Source organism: Battus philenor, unplaced genomic scaffold (genome assembly GCF_028537555.1).
Source record: "Battus philenor isolate CCGP_79_NKW_IND1 unplaced genomic scaffold, ilBatPhil1.0.hap1 SCAF_4, whole genome shotgun sequence".
Lineage (NCBI taxonomy): Eukaryota > Metazoa > Arthropoda > Insecta > Lepidoptera > Papilionidae > Battus > Battus philenor.
The window spans coordinates 7086565-7102018 of record NW_027181704.1 but is presented as its reverse complement, the minus strand read 5'-3'; the positions used below and the strand labels follow the sequence as shown (position 1 = coordinate 7102018).

At 30.7% G+C, this 15454-nt stretch overlaps 1 protein-coding gene across 1 annotated transcript in view; it reads right to left on the bottom strand.

Annotated features, from left to right (window-relative positions):
• Positions 1-6653, bottom strand: part of LOC137928655 (uncharacterized) — a 55976-nt gene extending 49323 nt beyond the window's left edge. The window contains exon 1 of the mRNA XM_068771566.1: positions 6372-6653. The gene's annotated coding sequence lies outside the window, so the exon portion shown is untranslated. The remainder of the gene's footprint in view (positions 1-6371) is intronic.
• Positions 6654-15454: the final 8801 nt, after the last annotated feature.

The window sequence follows — 15454 nt, the reverse complement described above, 5'->3', positions numbered from 1 at the left end:
GGCCGTGGCCTCTTTTTGTGAGACCGTCATGGTCCAGAAGGAGGCAGCCGAACGGGATCGGCAGAGGACAGATCCCGCTCGGAGACGACGCCGTCAGCGCAGAGACGTGCCTCGCGACGGCCCTCCGAGGAATGGTGCTCCCCTACCATGAACGGGGCCTTCGGAGTCGCGGGAGTTTAGGATGGGGGCCCTAAACTCCCATTAGCTTCGGCGACTCTGAGGCGGACGATGGTTCGACGTGGTCCCGAACCATCGTGATAGTACCACGAGGGTTTCGGGGGTAGTGTATCCACGCATACCCCGGGACGGGCTATCGAAAAATAGCAAGGCGCAAGGGAAGACCGCGTGGCGATCCCTGACCGGGAGATACCGCGGTCCCCCGTTTAGCGCAGAGGGCGACCACCGGGGGGGGTTTTAGTGGGTAGGAATCCCACATACCCCTGTCCTTCCCCCAGAGGCAGGGCATCTTGAATACCGGAAGATTTCCCCCACCGAAACAAAAAAAAAAAAACATTTTTAATGTTTTAATTGTTTCCTTCAAAAGGGCAACTGTTGATTTTCTGGCAGACTGTTCACAGCAGATCATCATTCCGAATCAGCGATAGCTTACTACTTGTTATCTTAAAATAATGACGACAATGAATCAAAAGTGCACGTAAATGCCTATTTTGAATAAAGAGATTTTGAATTTTAATTTAAAAGAATTCTAGGAAATAATTGAAATTCTTTTGTTATTTGGGATTTCATGTATTTCATTTTTGGAAAGCCTATTAACACCCAATAACAGTACGTTTTAAACGGTTTGGAATGTATGTGGAAATGTTCTGAAATGTTTGTTTATACTTACAATTCTGGCCTTTTGTGTACATTACAACGCGCTATATGCGACGGTTTAGACGAATCATTCTTTGGAGAAAGATTTTTTATATGTTATTATTTACGCTTGTGTGATAACAAGGATACATCATATTTGTGCGTTTTGTTTTCTGTTTCTACGTCCTCCACGGCGGCGAGTTTTTCTGCCATATATCTGTATATGTTAATCCCAAAATGGACATCGGGCCGAAAGCACCTTAAGCATCCTTGAATCATCAGTGACCATCTAAGCCGAGGTCTTTAGAAGGCACTACCGTCACTCAGTGACTCCACGGAGAAAGAAAGGAAGGTTTTTGTTGTTGGCTTAGCTTAAATTGAATATAGGTACTTGCATGTATTAATATCTTATTATACGAACACAAACTATGGAAACATTTACTCAGCTATGTATAGCGGGACTGTTGCAGTTTACCGGTACTACAGGGCTAATTATTAGTAAAGGGGCAAGATTTTTGTAATTACATATTTTATGGCCGGCTGTAACTGCTATGGTGAGGTAGTATATCGGAGCAAAAAAATATATATATTTATATATCTAAATATATATATATATTTGTGTGTGTATATATATATACATATATATATATTGTATATATATACATACACATATATTATTAACTAAGATGTTTGAAAATTAAATCAAATACGGTTTTAAATACCCTAAATTGATGGCAAAATAAGGTGGATATTGCGGAGGGCGGAAAAAAAGTTTTAAAATTTTTGATGTTTATATTTTTGATTCAACAATTTAGTATAATTACCTTACAATACTAATAAATTAGATCGATGGTTATGTCCGTATTTATACACATTTGGTGTTTTGCTAGTATTTATTAATAAACTTTTCATAAATTTTATTAAAAATTTGTGATTTGATTTTGATAAACGTAATTAATATATTCGAAAATTTATTAAAACTTATAACATTTATTGGAAATATCAAAAATAAAAATAAAACCGAATATGCCAAAAAGTGTGTACATAAAAATTTAGTAATAGGTTGATTCGTCAAGGCCTATGAAAAAAAGGCAATTGCTAACTAAATATTTTCTATCTTCATGGCTTAGTGAAGAAATGAGAGACTATCAGTCGAATTGTTTGAGTCGTATATATATACATAATTTATTACGTACAAAAAGTATTGCATCAATATCGCAGTATGCGAAAGGATCGCATTATTATTATATTGCATTGGCTTCTTTAGATACATAGCGGCTAGGTACCCAATCGGGGCAGTGCGATATCGCAGTGCTGGGCACTCGCAGGTGGCGCGGGCGCTCAACCGTGAATCCCCCTCTCTCCCCGTTTGACAACTGTTCCCCGTTTTTTTTTTATTTAGTCTAGCTAAGAGCAATGGCCTCGTCGCTTACTAAACACTAAATATTTCTTTTAGAAAATTACTTTAACCCCGCTTGATAATATAATAAATTACGTTTTACTAGTGACATAAGACTTATTTTGTCCAAAATATTACTTAAAATTTTCTAATTATTATTTTTACACCAACATTGTTATGTAATCTATCAATAACTTTAAAGCAACTATGTCAAAATTTAAAAAATATGGGGAAGTTTACAATACAGTTATCAAACATTGCAAGTGAACATATACAATCAAATTCAAAACAATCGATATTGCTTGGCTACGGAACAAAAACTTTTAGGGACGCCATTGAGGGGATTCATAATTTCCGTTTAGAACTTAGAAGGCTTTCTACACCCCAATACTCGCATTGCGCATTCCCCTCTTAATATAACAAAATATTATTAAGCAATGAAAATTGAGCTTTAACAACTAAATTATAATAACTACTGGTTCCAAAGATATGTAGCAAGAACTATGTGGGTCTGACTAAGGCAGAAATGCCGTAAAATAACAGGCGGACAAACCGGCTGGAGCGACTCGTCGCCAATTAACCGCCTCCGACCTCTGAGCCGAGTGCCCGTCGGGAGCTATTCATAGATACAAGCCTACGTGTCCCTAAATACCTGATCCGTTCGCATACTGCGATATTGATGCAATACTTTTTGTACGTCATAAATTATGTATATATATACGGCTCAAACAATTCGACTGATACTCTCTCATTTCTTCACTAAGCCATGAAGATAGAAAATTTGTTAAACAAAATTGATAAAGATAGTAAAGAAAATGCTTTTCTTTTCTTATACCAACCGCAGAACAAAATAAAATATCTGTAAAAATTTGACATCCATAAGAACCAAAAAGGGCCCTTTCGAACTATCTTTGCTGTATGAAGCAAAAATATAAAAAAAATGCAACATATGTCCGATCATCATCATCAATCGTCAAAAATATAGAGTACCATGAAGCTTTACAAAGATATTGTCACGAATTACTACTAAAGCCTTATGATTTATTTAATTCATAACTTTTATTGTTATAAATAAAAATATCACTGTGAAACTATAATTTACATAATTATTTTTCTGTTGAACTACAACAGGCTAATAACTTTTAAAAGCACAAGTCTGCCAGTAGAAATTCTGTTGGGGCGGCTATTAATATCATCAAAGCTAATAAATATAATTTATTTAATACCTTTGTGATATCCTTTGTTCGACATTTCTTCACCTCCCTAGTCAGGTGATAAAAGGCCTCTTTGAGTGTTTCGTTCGTTGTGAACTGATGTATAAAGCCAGGATATGACATTATTAAATTTAAGAAAACAACTCTACAATATAATATCATGACATATATATTTTCAAATTAAAAGCTAAAACGATTTTAAATCAACCTCAAAACATTCATAACCCACTCATTCTGTCAGGAACTTTCTTAATTTAAATTATGTGTATCTTATCGAGCAGTAATATTTTTGAGCAATAGGGCACTGTTTTTTTGTATGAAATATTACAATCATTTTATAACGTTCAAAATAGTATAAAGATAAAATTAATGACATTTCGTTTAATTCCCCATAGCGCATTAAATGTAAAAAACGATTAAATGTAAAAACAGCGTTTAGATTGATCTTAGAGAGTCTCAGTGTAAGTCAGTTCAATCACCTAGGTCGAATTCAATTGACCTTCGTAAATATACAAACTTCGTAAATAACAAGAGAAACAAGTCTATTTCTATATTAAGTTTACGTTAAGTTTCTAAATTTAAAATTCAGAACTAGAGTAATTGAGAGTGAATAAAATTTTTAAAGCTACGATACTTTCCAAACTTTAAACTAAAACATTCTATAATCTCCATGAGAAAATTACTTTGTTACATTTGCGCATCTTTGCGCAATCGTATCCATCTCAAAGCGGGCCGTCCCGCAAGTTGCGTTGCCGCATTGTTATACACTTACCAGCCACATGAACACTTAAAGAAAAACAAACAAATGCCTTACGCTTCAATTTTTTGTTATAATAACAACAAAACAAAATGTTATTACTATAATAATCGAACGAAAACATTTTCTTTCTGCATAGTATAATTATAGATTGTACAAAAAACATGTAAGTCAATTAATTTCTATTACCTTTTATTGTAAATTGGTTTTCGCATAGATATCCTATTATTTTGATTCGACTGATTAAAATTTGAATTTAAAAACATTTAAATATTAATAGCACTAACGACTCCAATCAAATGTTAAACTCAGACTATATTTTATTTGAGTTAGAAAATAATATGGCTTATTTATTGTTATGCTCCCAATAGTACAAATTTATTGATATATTCATTAAAACTAACCAAGCCTTTTATAAGACTGACAACCTTTAGTGGATCCAACATAGGTGTTTAAACTGTGTTAAAAAATAACCTAAATCTTTATAACGGATTAAACAAACAGAGATTAAGAAACTCGTTTTCATAAGTTGGGGTGGCAAATAAAAATACGATAGACATGAAAGAACGTCATCTAATCAAGTCTTTTAGGATATGTAGCTTAATGCGCAGCAGACAAATTTTTAAGCAACTTTTAAGTGGTTTTTTGCATTAAAAGTGGCGACGTTCTTAGGCAAAATTATAACTCAAAATTACTTATCAACTTTACATAAGGATAATCGAGTTTCTTGTTAAATCATTATCAGTTCAGCTGTAGTTGGACATCATTAGCCCATAGACCTTCCCCATAGATTTCTAATAAGACTGGTTACATAACATTCGTTATTTAGAAAATATTATGTGTTATAATTTTCGTTTAGCAACTAAACCAAAGCTGTATACAGTTCTATATTACTGGATAAAGTTAGTAAAGGACGAATTTTAATTTTTATTTCGGGTAATAATAATAACAATAGTGACGGTTGTTACGCGAGTGCGGCTTTAAATGTTCGTAATAGCACGCTCATTTCAAAATGAATAAATTATCACGCTAGTTATCTCTCCAAAGAGAAGCGTGTGAACAGAAACTGCCACATCTCGTCTGTCAGCTCACTTTCCATCCATTCATGGCTTCTTCAGCTTTTTCAAACGATTTCTTTCGACCTTCTTAAGACTAAGCGGCGTTTATGTTCAATTATTGCCAACTTTCTTACCAATATCTCTTACAGGTATCGTTTGTTTATAAAACTATCAGACGCCGTTGATATTGATACCTCTACCATCTCCTAAAACTGCGACTTGCCATAATTGTTTATAAAACTTTCGACGTTAGGAGCACAATTATACTTATATTGAAGCTAAGTAATGTTCATGTTACATAAGCTGAAATAAAAATATTTTTGTGGAATTTAATACTTGACTATATTCATACATGAAGGAACACCTTCATAAGAAATAAATAAATGTTTTTGTTCCAATTTACATATAAATTACCTGATCTCACTTAAGTTTTTATTTTTTTGTTTTACCCACTAAACAGAAACATCGCTGCCGAAAATAACATTTTTAGTTTCTTATTATTGAATTCTTCTGAAGTCAATAAACATAACGGTAAATTTTCATACTCTAACGTAGGAATCGATATAACAAATTTGCTTAATAATTACTTTATATATGTATATAAACAAATATATTTACCTTATATTATGTAACGGTAATAAATATAATGGTATTGCAATTTTGTCATCATATTTAATAACATCGATTATGGAGTCATTCAGATATAACAAACAGTTTCTTCTTAATTATTTTTATTAACATGTGTCTCAATGCATTTTTTAAAATAGGTAAGTTTTATACAATCAAACTGATAATGTCACGTCGTGGTTTATATTGATAGATTCAATCCACAATATTTTTAGGAAGTAACTATACCATATCTATAAATAACGTATGTAAGTAAATATACATAAATATATGACAATACTTGGACAAATTCGTAAATGTTTATATAAAAAAACTGAACAGTATCTATTCAAATTTTATCTTTTAAATAGAGTTTGAAATGACTTACGAAAACTTTTTTAAAAGATAAATAAATTTAATTAAATTTTTAAAAGTAAAAGTTTTCAAAGAATCTTATTACCGATCTAACAAAGATCTTTAAAAAAGAACCACAAAAGTTATGTTCATAAAACAAATGTACAAACCTTATCAGTCCGATTCAGCAAGAGAATTAAAATTGTATTTCACCAACAGTAAAATTCGAGTAACAGAACATTGCTGTTGATCAGTCTTTTCATTTGAACGGAAACAATAATCGTATTTAATAACACTGTTACACTTCTTGCGGAAAAATATAAACGGGTATATAATTAAAATGATACGACCGACAATGTTACGGTACTAAAAACAAATTCACAGTTGGATTATGGCGGCAATGGCGATAGTGGGTGGAATGAAAGCGAACCACATAGCACACGTCCGCTCTGAACGCCGGACCGACGCGAATGCTAAAATAAAATAGAAGCAACCGAAGAAAGTTCCTTGTCACGTAGGTACCCATACCACACGGCGATAAAAGCCTTTGCTTACTGATTTAATTTGCAGGTAATAAGTCATGTTGGGCGTGCAGCTAACTGTTTCTAACCGAATGGGTATCACTATTCCTTTGTATGGAATAACCAACATCACGAAATGAACGGCAAGTAAAATAGGGCCAATCCAAATAGATTTTTGTTGATTCCATTCCTAACCTCTCTAGATAGAATGTAAACTATCACAAAAGGGCCTTTTTTAATTTAAAACTTTTATGTGTCATGAATTTATCAATTTAAAAATGTTAACATCTGGGTTGATAAAACTTATTTTAACGAAATACAGTATATTATTTAAGATTTTACTTCTTACTTGAACTAACTTTTATAAAGTACATCATTAACTCTCTTTTGGTCGTGGTTACGTTCCAAAAAAACACGACGCAAAGTGAATTAAGATTTTCTAGGACAAATCATACAAAGGTTGAAGAAAGGTTCTAGGGTTACGAAAATACTACTTTTTGAAAAGAAAATTGAACATAGTAAACATTTAAAAAAAACAAAAATAATATAATATTGTATTGTATAAATGAAAAATAAAACAAAACGTATTCAATTGAAACAAAATAAACTATGTATTCAATTAGCTTATGAAAAACGAAATTAAAATAAATCACTGTCTGATGAGTCTATGGTGGCTGTTGTCGTAAGCCTGCTTACTTTCTCAAAAAGATACAACAGCTAAAGAATAGCTTTTTTCAATGTAAAATAAATTTCCTTGTAGAGATTGATATTCGCAGTTACCACCTGGGACACCTTGAAACTCATTCCGCGATCGGGATCGTTTTTTTAAAAAATCTTTACAGCTTCGTCAGACAAACACATCGCTTGTGAAATTTGTTTGAAGGTTAAATTTTGTTCTTTGGAGATTTCTATTGAGCGGTCACAGTCATCTTCTTTATTAGAGAAGAGAATTCTTGCTCTTGCGAGGTTAGCAATTCATTTATGTCTCCCTCGCTCTCCCCCCCCCCCCCCCCATTAAGCAACAAAAATTGCAAATATATGTAAAATATAATTATACAACTCTACCAATAAATAAATTGAAAAAATATTTACCTCTTTTGAAACCAGGAGCAACACGTTAAAATTTATATTCTATTTAAAAAAAAAGTACAACACACTAAGTAATTATAATATTTTTAGTTATATATGTTATATATGTATTTATGCTTATATTATGTATATATATTATTTATTATGCTTATTTATGTAAGTGTATAATATGTAAGTATACATTTATGTTCATGTTAAGTATGTAACTATGGTCAAAAGTCGTATCTATTGTAAATATTTCAATTTAATTATTGTGCACGTTGTGTCTGCCTTACTTTTTATGAATCTCCTTCCGTAGGCCTACTGGAAGAAATTTCTGGTTAGAAATAAGTAGTGCCTGTTGTGTCAGTTATATTTGTATTGTTACTTTAGTGTTTTTATTGTGTACAATAAACTGTTAAATAAATAAATAAATAATAATTGAAACTGAACTCTAAAATTAGCAAAACAAAGTGAAAACAAAACTATTAAAATTACATTGATTTTTAGTTAAAAAGGGAATCCCCTAGTTTTGATGGCGTATTGAAACAAAGTTGTTAGCAAAGTTTAAAAATTCTGTCTTGCATAGAGTATATTAAAAATCAATTATGGAAAATCAAATAATAAAATTTGTACCATTATTTTAAAATTATTTATACTACTTACTTCGTGTTTAATCAGAACTACGGGACAATTGCTACTCTACGCAAACCACGACAGCACATAATAACTTATATATAAAGACAATTTGTTAGACCTTATTTGGCACTGCAATGTCATTTCATAAGAATAAAGGATTTAAGACGTTAATTTAGAAGCCAACGTGATAACTCACATGAAACTAAGTTTTCCGACTTTTAACTTAGGAAATATATTTATACAACGAACTAGTAAATCATAACAAGCAATTTTTCCGATATCGATTTGTATTTTTTTAATTTTTCAATAGTTTTTAAAGATCAATCATAAAATCTATAGATGAAGATTCACCTAAAAAGTTCACGGACATAATCTCTCAAAAAAAAACTACTTACTAATTTGTAATATTTTTAGTATAATATTTATGTTGATATAGTTAATATTGACATTGTGCCTTAAATATTTTTATTATTATTCACTCTTTTCATACCATCGTCTTTATTAATGGAAACTTCACTAGATTAGATATCACATTAAAGATATGGTTTTAGACCTTTCGAACATCGTCCGTTTGATTTGTTTTTTTATACAAAAAATTGATGTAACAAAGGACAAACCCGTCGGTTAGCAATTCAAAACAATTTACTACCTAGGATTTTGCTAGACAAAATATTGTGCAATATGTTCGTTACTCTAAAACACGATTATATACGACAACAGATTTTATGTCTCATTATGCTAGTACCATGACACCTATGTCGCCCTTCCAATCCATGCATATGCACAATACTATTTTCATAAGTAACCTACTTCTAAAAGCTAGATTTAGAGCATCAGATCCAATGAGATCGATATCGGTAGGCAACGTGCAAGATTGACTTTTTTTGTTATAACAACGCTTGCCTTTCATACCACATCATGTTAAGTGGGGACGAAGCCTTCGTCGGTATAATGCACTAAGGTTTATTTTTTTTAAAAATGGTCACACACTGTGAACTCCTTTATATCAATATGTGTAAACATTTCGGCTTTAAAAAATTAACGAATCCTTCTTGGATATCGGTCTAAGCATATGTGATAAAGTTCTGCGAGATATCTTAGACCTTTCATTTTTAGTTTTAAATCTAAAATTAAAAGTGTATCATCAAATAAATCTTTCTTAAAGCATTGGAGTGTTTTAGCTAATCGAAACTTGGATTGTAGATTCATTTACATGATTGATATTATAAAGTAGACATGAAAAAAATTGTTAAATTTCCTTTAAAGGGCTACTATTGAGTTTCTTTGCGGCTCCTCTCGACGGATCAGCGTTCTTAACCTACGGTAGCCTACTACTTATATTGTTAAAATAATCCACAATCCAAAAGCGCATGGATATACCCACTTGAATATAGATATTTTTAATTTTTATAACGTCACTTAGGTCAGCGCGTTCATTAACACCAGTTATGTTAAAAGCTAGTGAAATATATTGAAAAACTTTCAAAGCGAGACTTTATGTATTAAATAATTAACTTGTAATGTACTAAATGACACACAATACTCTCTTTGAGCTGTACTTTACGAGGATGGCGTAGTGTTAATTAGTGGATTTAGTAGATCTCACAGATAATTTGGTCCCAAAGTATGTTTTTCCTATTTATATCCTCCTTCTCCGTTTGTAAACACTTGTGATCGTACAATTCACACAGTGTGTCGTCACTTGGTAACGTAATTTGGTTCAGTTAATCAAAAATTATCATAAAATTTATAATGATTACTATACATCTCGCCCCCTATTAGTTGCCTCCAAATAGGATATAGAAAAAATCATAAGAAATAAAAACGCAACAGGACGTAAGTTATAGCATATATCAGTGTTTATGTCCAGCAAAACGAATTTATTAATGAGCCTCCTTCCCTTCGGGAAATGAAGTTCCTGGGGCTTCTACACGTGATGCTACGGCCTCGAAAATAAAGGAAATTTTGAAATTTAGAGAAAACCTCTCCGAGTAATTTAGAGCAATAATTCAATTTATTATTACTTAATAAGATAATAGACATATTATTTATACTTTTATTTAACTATTTCTAGGACATTTACAAGACTAGTCATTGTTAGGAATAAAAGGCAGTAGAATAATAATTATTCTTTTTTGCCGTGAGCCAAAAATAAATCTAGAACTTTTTTCTTTTAATTCTTCTAGGATTCAAAAGTGTCTTGTTTTTAAATTAATTGTAAAAATGATACAAGTCTCATCTATAATCATTGATTCATCTTCGTACATTATCATCATTGAAAAACTGTCTTCGATGAGATTACAAAAAAAGCGAGTCTGACTTTTTTAAGACAATATGCTACAAACAAGTCTACATACAACATACTAGACATACAAGTCTGTAATAAACACAATGTTTTTGTAATTCTTTTCAATGGTTTTTATAACTCCGTATTTTGACTTTTATAATATTAAATGCCATATCTTTTAGAAATATCAAAGCTATTCATTGGAGGCTTTTAGAAAGATAAACAGTTATTATATTATAACTTTCGATCATCAATATGCACACTGGAAAAATCAACGGAAAAGTCGAAAGTGGACAAATCGTGTGGATCTATTAAGTTTACGTAATAAAAGACTAATCGTTATTATATAAACAGTTTTCTTTTTAACGGTTTGGTTTATGACATTAATAAATTGGTTGAGCGCTCATCGATTCATCTGTCACATTATCTTTATCGTACCGAAAGATACATATTAGATCAAAGACGGAAAATAAATGAAAGCGAAATGCAATATTGAAAACCGACAGAAAATGTTTAAATGTATGAGAGACTTTCTAAAAAATAAAGGGAAAGAATAATTTGATTGCATTTTCAATTCGGTAAGATCACCTTTATACTTTAATAAATACACACGCTCAACATAAGTATGATTGATTTTTAAACCGACTCAGATTACACGTGATATATCCTTAATTGATTTAACTAATATTCAATTCTAATAATAAAATTGCGAAGTAGTTCATTTATAATAAAATTACTAAATCTGTAAAATAAATTTATGACACAGTGCAGTCAACTTTTTTACACTATAAGTATAATTAAAAACTTTTTGGATTTAATTGTAATAATACGAATAACAATAAAATACCGCGAGTATTATAACGTAGTATACATACATATGTATACGATACTCTTAGTACTATTCGAAAATCAAAATCAAAATATTATTTATTCGAAAAGGCTGTTACGAGTACTTTCGAATCGACAATCAAAATAAAATGTTGGGATTGTTGTACTTATAGGAAGCTACCACCGGCTATGAAGACAGTTCTGCTGAGAAGAGCCGGCGAGAAACTAAACAGTTGCTAATTATTAATACAGTTGTTAATTATAAATATAATTTTAACAACAACATATAATTCCGCACATTATATTATTATTTAATAGAATAATACACTTTTACAATAATATATTTTGAATACAGGTTTTAAATCTCTCCAGTAATAGATCCAAAATTGATTGTGGAATTTAATTTGCATACCTTGTGCCATAAATGATTTATTAAATTTTCGATGATGAAAACTAGGAGGATACTGCTTATTTATATTCCCTGTATTAACACCGTGTCTATTATGTTTATTGTGCGTTTATTTTATGTTATATTACGTGTTTATTCTAGTCTATTATTAGTTTTTAGTCTATTAATTTTTAAAATATTTTTGGATATTTTTGTAGGTAACCAACATTATAGATATTGCCAGATGGGCGCCCCATTGAAGTGTCGAGTCTAGAGTTATTCCTAAAAATACCGTGAAGTCAGTAAACTTAATAATTTCATTATTGAGACTTAAGCTTTAGTCTCTTCAACTTGTTATTGGAAAATAAAATTGAGTCTTCCATGCGTTTAGTAATTCCTAGTTATTAGCACTAAACCAAAGAAGTATTTGCGACATTGCATCATTTACTTCATCATAATTATCGTTATTACGATCTACTTTTAAAATTAAAGAAGTATCATCAACAAACAATACATTATCGCATAACTTGTTAGCAACTTTTCTCCAAACTCGCTTGGGTAGCTTATGCTATTGCTACTACATGAAACACTTGCCTGAGCTTCAATTTTTTTCATGAAAATTTCTTTCCACCGCCTCCTATGGAGATCATTTAATAATATAATACAAATAAGATCAATATTTTAAAAAAGCGGGTGGCAAGGCCTAAAATCCGAACTACCCAATGTTTACAATTACCTTCGGTAGTCGAAATTTAATATGCGTACATGTTGACATCATCATCATCACTTAAGTAAGACGTTCACTATGTAGGCCTCCTCCATGGATTATCTTATGCCCCTTTCTCTTTGAACAAGTATCATTATAATTAAACAGATCATTATGTATAAACATATATATACATATACTATATGTATAAAAGTATATAGTAGTAAGTAGTATATATTTACCTTTATATCTAATAAAAAGGTATATATATTACCTTTTTTTTTAAATGCGATGCGTGAACGGGAACACCTCGTTTTAGATAAATAAAACAAACAATAACCACATTTGAACATCTTTATTAATAGCACAACAACACTAGATCTAAAGTCCTTATAATTTATCACATCTTTACAATCTTAATGCCATCCTCGCAGAACACCTCTTGTTTTTAATAAACATTACCAAAGATATGATGCCTTCCTTTCTAAAATATCACCCAAAAATACAGCCTTCTATAACACTCAATACACTTCATACTGCTCTCATCTCATTTATATTCAGTATATACAATAAACATCTATGTAACATCGATTTAATCAATAATTCTCTAAAATACATCAAGTTTAACAACAATATCTCTATTTAGGCTTAAATGTCTTAAAAACATACGTATTTGGAGGAATCTTTAACCAAATACACCAATACCGCCCAATATTGGTGCACCTTTCCTTTGCTGCTGTTGAATTCCAAGACTAAAGGCTTTACCACATACATTGGCATCTACTATAGAAACGACTTAACTATATTTTGGCTTCATCACATTGGGTAACATTTACGCTATATAAACTAACTGACATAAATAACAAATAACGTGGAAATTTGTTAATAAAACACGGGTCGTAATCAAATTACAATAATATGATCGTTATCAAAATAAATTCATCTAAAACAATAAAACATTGGAATATTATATTTTACTTATCGACTATTAATATCTAGAAATCGAGTAAAATCTATACGACAATTCTAATTACTAAACAGTTGATACGAGATCGGATAGGTTACAGTACTACGTACCTACATACCAACATGAATTTTCAAATTGAGACAGCACACGCAATAGTATTAGTAAACATTCCTAGAGTTATATTCACTACAGAATCATTATTTTCTAATTATCGGTTCATCTAACATATTATTATCATTTAGTTCAAAATGTGTCAATAAATTTTAATTAAAATTAACGTTACAGATATGTGAAGGTAGATGGGGACAATACAGATATACCATTTGAAAATTAAATGGAAAGTAAACAAATTACAAGCAATTAAGGAAACCTTAATTAAATTATCATACATATTGAATCGCCTTTTTGAAACTTTCATCTCTACCTATTCAAAGCAGTTTAAAAATCTAAACAATCTGTTACTTGGGTAATTTCAAAAAAATTTCGAAAATATTTAATACTATTTTATCTTTATACTAAATTTTAAGAACATGTAATCATAACTTTAAAAATTAATCAAAGAGGTTCAAAAATTATTTTGTACTGAGGTCAATGATATTTGTCACAATTTGGATTAATAATACAGATATTTGATTCTTAAGATCATATTAAACAACAGTTGAAATTATAAATATGCGCTTTCCAGAGAATAAAAGCTGCGCGTATTTGGTAAAGGACGTTTTAAAGAAACTTACGAATTCCTAAATGTTTTTTTTTTTATAAATATTTGAAATCTGGATAGCAACAATAAACAAGACGTCATCAAAGGTAAATTATTTCATGTTTAATTTAATCAGACTTTGTTTTTGTTAATAATACAAACTAAACAAGAACTGGTAAATTTCGATAATTTATAATAAATTTCCAAGGCGTCACATTTATTATGCCTCGCTCGGAAGAGAGCTTAGAAAAAGTATTCTCGAAATAGCGGCTGCCCTTGAACGACATGATCGGAAAGGTTTGTGTTCCTATCATTTTTTAGCAGTGCAGGTCCATCACAACCTGTTCTCAACGATGCGGCGTAAAGCATTGCTTTCAAAAAATAAAACTAGTTACATTAATTCAAAAGGTCATGATAAAATAATTTTATTATATTATATAATATTATATTATATTATATTATATTACACAACAGCCTACAACAGCCTACAGCCGCGTTTATGCCAATAAACCGACGACGATTGCCAGGCTCAAAAACAAAATATTAGCCAAAAAATATCAGCTGTCCAACAAGCGATGTGCCAGAGAGTTTTGACGAATTTGCAGTCTAGATCCTAGGAGAGTAAACGTTTACATGGCATACAAAATGATTATGTATTTATTATATTATAAATATAAATTTTCTTTCCAAAGCCACGAAATTTTATTTGCTATGGCCCACCTGTATGTACAAAATTATATAGACTTTTTACAGTAGTCTTTATAAAGGGAATGTTTTTGAAGTATAATGATTTAGTAATATCTTGAGCGAAACATTACATACGAATTGTGAGAAAAATATATATACCGTACAAGAAAAATCCGACGGATCAATAGAGCGGACGTACATAAAATTATACCTACAAATATTTGAGCTTTTTCCTACATTATATTGTCAGGGCTAAAATGTCTGCTATTAGGTTAACATATTGTTTAACAGTAGCAGAACAAAATAAAATTTAATGAATGAATTATCAATAAATGTAAAATAAAATCCTTTTAAAGTTGATACCTGTTCTTTGAATGTTAATATAGTCGTATTCGAAACTTTTATAAAGTGCAATTTAAATAAATCAATTTTTAAGATAATTATATTCTTAATTGCTATACA